The sequence below is a fragment of the Styela clava genome, chromosome 2 (assembly GCF_964204865.1).
Source record: "Styela clava chromosome 2, kaStyClav1.hap1.2, whole genome shotgun sequence".
NCBI classification, from domain to species: Eukaryota; Metazoa; Chordata; class Ascidiacea; order Stolidobranchia; family Styelidae; genus Styela; species Styela clava.
Window position 1 is genome coordinate 28,059,429 of NC_135251.1, and position 5,000 is coordinate 28,064,428.

Here is a 5,000-nt window from a genome sequence, read left to right on the forward strand (position 1 = left end):
GCCAAGAAAGAGCGGTGCGGGGCCGGTCGGAGCGCACCCTTTTCTCGGTGGCTGGCGGGCGAGAGAGTGCTGCGTCGCCGGCATCGGCGTCGAAAGAAGCCGAGCCGAAAAAAGTTAAAGTACAAACGTGCAAGCATACTAACCTAACCCTAGGTAAGGCATGTCAGAGCGAAAGACAGTAATTTCGAATGAGCCAAGAAAGAGCGGTGCGGGGCCGGTCGGAGCGCACCCTTTTCTCGGTGGCTGGCGGGCGAGAGAGTGCTGCGTCGCCGGCATCGGCGTCGAAAGAAGCCGAGCCGAAAAAAGTTAAAGTACAAACGTGCAAGCATACTAACCTAACCCTAGGTAAGGCATGTCAGAGCGAAAGACAGTAAACTCGAATGAGCCAAGAAAGAGCGGTGCGGGGCCGGTCGGAGCGCACCCTTTTCTCGGTGGCTGGCGGGCGAGAGAGTGCTGCGTCGCCGGCATCGGCGTCGAAAGAAGCCGAGCCGAAAAAAGTTAAAGTACAAACGTGCAAGCATACTAACCTAACCCTAGGTAAGGCATGTCAGAGCGAAAGACAGTAATTTCGAATGAGCCAAGAAAGAGCGGTGCGGGGCCGGTCGGAGCGCACCCTTTTCTCGGTGGCTGGCGGGCGAGAGAGTGCTGCGTCGCCGGCATCGGCGTCGAAAGAAGCCGAGCCGAAAAAAGTTAAAGTACAAACGTGCAAGCATACTAACCTAACCCTAGGTAAGGCATGTCAGAGCGAAAGACAGTAATTTCGAATGAGCCAAGAAAGAGCGGTGCGGGGCCGGTCGGAGCGCACCCTTTTCTCGGTGGCTGGCGGGCGAGAGAGTGCTGCGTCGCCGGCATCGGCGTCGAAAGAAGCCGAGCCGAAAAAAGTTAAAGTACAAACGTGCAAGCATACTAACCTAACCCTAGGTAAGGCATGTCAGAGCGAAAGACAGTAAACTCGAATGAGCCAAGAAAGAGCGGTGCGGGGCCGGTCGGAGCGCACCCTTTTCTCGGTGGCTGGCGGGCGAGAGAGTGCTGCGTCGCCGGCATCGGCGTCGAAAGAAGCCGAGCCGAAAAAAGTTAAAGTACAAACGTGCAAGCATACTAACCTAACCCTAGGTAAGGCATGTCAGAGCGAAAGACAGTAATTTCGAATGAGCCAAGAAAGAGCGGTGCGGGGCCGGTCGGAGCGCACCCTTTTCTCGGTGGCTGGCGGGCGAGAGAGTGCTGCGTCGCCGGCATCGGCGTCGAAAGAAGCCGAGCCGAAAAAAGTTAAAGTACAAACGTGCAAGCATACTAACCTAACCCTAGGTAAGGCATGTCAGAGCGAAAGACAGTAATTTCGAATGAGCCAAGAAAGAGCGGAGCGGGGCCGGTCGGAGCGCACCCTTTTCTCGGTGGCTGGCGGGCGAGAGAGTGCTGCGTCGACGGCATCGGCGTCGAAAGAAGCCGAGCCGAAAAAAGTTAAAGTACAAACGTGCAAGCATACTAACCTAACCCTAGGTAAGGCATGTCAGAGCGAAAGACAGTAATTTCGAATGAGCCAAGAAAGAGCGGTGCGGGGCCGGTCGGAGCGCACCCTTTTCTCGGTGGCTGGCGGGCGAGAGAGTGCTGCGTCGCCGGCATCGGCGTCGAAAGAAGCCGAGCCAAAAAAAGTTAAAGTACAAACGTGCAAGCATACTAACCTAACCCTAGGTAAGGCATGTCAGAGCGAAAGACAGTAAACTCGAATGAGCCATGAAAGAGCGGTGCGGGGCCGGTCGGAGCGCACCCTTTTCTCGGTGGCTGGCGGGCGAGAGAGTGCTGCGTCGCCGGCATCGGCGTCGAAAGAAGCCGAGCCGAAAAAAGTTAAAGTACAAACGTGCAAGCATACTAACCTAACCCTAGGTAAGGCATGTCAGAGCGAAAGACAGTAATTTCGAATGAGCCAAGAAAGAACGGTGCGGGGCCGGTCGGAGCGCACCCTTTTCTCGGTGGCTGGCGGGCGAGAGAGTGCTGCGTCGCCGGCATCGGCGTCGAAAGAAGCCGAGCCAAAAAAAGTTAAAGTACAAACGTGCAAGCATACTAACCTAACCCTAGGTAAGGCATGTCAGAGCGAAAGACAGTAATTTCGAATGAGCCAAGAAAGAGCGGCGCGGGGCCGGTCGAAGCGCACCCTTTTCTCGGTGGCTGGCGGGCGAGAGAGTGCTGCGTCGCCGGCATCGGCGTCGAAAGAAGCCGAGCCAAAAAAAGTTAAAGTACAAACGTGCAAGCATACTAACCTAACCCTAGGTAAGGCATGTCAGAGCGAAAGACAGTAAACTCAAATGAGCCATGAAAGAGCGGTGCGGGGCCGGTCGGAGCGCACCCTTTTCTCGGTGGCTGGCGGGCGAGAGAGTGCTGCGTCGCCGGCATCGGCGTCGAAAGAAGCCGAGCCGAAAAAAGTTAAAGTACAAACGTGCAAGCATACTAACCTAACCCTAGGTAAGGCATGTCAGAGCGAAAGACAGTAATTTCGAATGAGCCAAGAAAGAGCGGTGCGGGGCCGGTCGGAGCGCACCCTTTTCTCGGTGGCTGGCGGGCGAGAGAGTGCTGCGTCGCCGGCATCGGCGTCGAAAGAAGCCGAGCCGAAAAAAGTTAAAGTACAAACGTGCAAGCATACTAACCTAACCCTAGGTAAGGCATGTCAGAGCGAAAGACAGTAATTTCGAATGAGCCAAGAAAGAGCGGTGCGGGGCCGGTCGGAGCGCACCCTTTTCTCGGTGGCTGGCGGGCGAGAGAGTGCTGCGTCGCCGGCATCGGCGTCGAAAGAAGCCGAGCCAAAAAAAGTTAAAGTACAAACGTGCAAGCATACTAACCTAACCCTAGGTAAGGCATGTCAGAGCGAAAGACAGTAAACTCGAATGAGCCATGAAAGAGCGGTGCGGGGCCGGTCGGAGCGCACCCTTTTCTCGGTGGCTGGCGGGCGAGAGAGTGCTGCGTCGCCGGCATCGGCGTCGAAAGAAGCCGAGCCGAAAAAAGTTAAAGTACAAACGCGATGCTAATGAGCGAGCCGTTGTCTCGACTAATATGTAGGGGGCGTTCGATCGAGCGTCTGGCTTGAGCGCTTGTCGGCCTAGCAGAACGGTCGCATTGTTATGCCCGGGTTTTAGGCACCGCTGCAGGCGGCCGGCAGAGCTCTTGTTTGTGCGAAACTGAATGGATCGAGCCCGAGAGAGGGCGAGCAAAGAAAAAACGCAAATCGCTCCGCCTGGCACTGCCGGCGAGAGCGTGGACGTCGCGGCCCGCGACTGTCGAAGCTGAGTACGGCCGCAGGCGATCGCCTCGGTCTTAAACGAATGCGACGAGCACGCGCCGGGCGGCCCAGCAAGGGCCGAGCGCAGCTGTCGCAGCTATCTGGTTGATCCTGCCAGTAGTGATATGCTTGTCTCAAAGATTAAGCCATGCAGGTGCAAGTACGAGTTCTCGTAAAGCGAAACTGCGAATGGCTCATTAAATCAGTCTTGGTTTATTTGGTCTCGTAAGCGAAGTGGATAACTGTGGTAATTCTAGAGCTAATACATGCATTAAGCGCCGACTTCGGGAGGCGCGCTTTTATCAGATCAAAACCGACCGGGTTCGTCCTGTGACGTTTGATGACTCTGGATAACCACGCGGATCGTACGGTCTCTGCACCGACGACGTATCATTCAAGTGTCTGCCCTATCAACTGTCGAAGGTACGCTACGTGCCTACCTTTGTGATAACGGGTAACGGGGAATCAGGGTTCGATTCCGGAGAGGGAGCCTGAGAAACGGCTACCACATCCAAGGAAGGCAGCAGGCGCGCAAATTACCCATTCCCGACACGGGGAGGTAGTGACGAAAAATAACAATACAGGACTCTAACGAGGCCCTGTAATTGGAATGAGTACATCCTAAAACTCTTAACGAGTATCCATTGGAGGGCAAGTCTGGTGCCAGCAGCCGCGGTAATTCCAGCTCCAACAGTGTATGCTAAAGTTGTTGCGGTTGAAAAGCTCGTAGTTGGATTTTGGGCGAGCGCCGCCGGTCCGTCGCAAGGCGTGTCACTGGTTGCGTTCGCCTCACCTTCGGTTCTCCGTCGGTGCTCTTGACTGAGTGTCGGCGGTGGCCGATAAGTTTACTTTGAAAAAATTAGAGTGTTCAAAGCAGGCTGTTCGCCTGCATAGTGTTGCATGGAATAATGGAATAGGACCTCGGTTCTATTTTGTTGGTTTTCGGAGCACGAGGTAATGATTAAGAGGGACAGACGGGGGCGTCCGTACTCTGCCGTTAGAGGTGAAATTCTTGGATCGGCGGAAGACGAACTACTGCGAAAGCATTCGCCAAGAATGTTTTCTTTAATCAAGAGCGAAAGTCAGAGGTTCGAAGACGATCAGATACCGTCCTAGTTCTGACTATAAACGATGCCAACTAGCGATCGGGAGGCGTTACCATGACGACCTTTCCGGCAGCTTCCGGGAAACCAAAGTCTTTGGGTTCCGGGGGAAGTATGGTTGCAAAGCTGAAACTTAAAGGAATTGACGGAAGGGCACCACCAGGAGTGGAGCCTGCGGCTTAATTTGACTCAACACGGGGAAACTCACCCGGCCCGGACACAGGTAGGATTGACAGATTGAGAGCTCTTTCTTGATTCTGTGGGTGGTGGTGCATGGCCGTTCTTAGTTGGTGGAGCGATTTGTCTGGTTAATTCCGATAACGAACGAGACTCTGGCATGCTAAATAGTTACGCGACCTTCTCGGTCGGCGTCTAACTTCTTAGAGGGACTAGTGGCGTTTAGCCACACGAGATTGAGCATTAACAGGTCTGTGATGCCCTTAGATGTCCGGGGCCGCACGCGCGCTACACTGAGTGAAGCAGCGAGTGTCTAACCTAGGCCGAAAGGTCCGGGTAACCCGTTGAACCTCATTCGTGATTGGGATAGGGACTTGCAATTGTTTCCCTTGAACGAGGAATTCCCAGTAAGCGCAAGTCATCAACTTGCGTTGATTACGTCCCTGCCCTTT

General features: G+C 54.6%; 1 non-coding gene across 1 annotated transcript in view; it reads left to right on the forward strand.

Annotated features, from left to right (window-relative positions):
• The first annotated feature begins 3,366 nt into the window (after positions 1-3,366).
• LOC144420250 (small subunit ribosomal RNA) overlaps positions 3,367-5,000 on the forward strand; it is a 1,810-nt gene continuing 176 nt past the window's right edge. Inside the window, exon 1 of the ribosomal RNA XR_013474602.1 lies at positions 3,367-5,000. This exon is cut by the window's right edge and continues 176 nt beyond it. This is a non-coding gene — a ribosomal RNA (small subunit ribosomal RNA).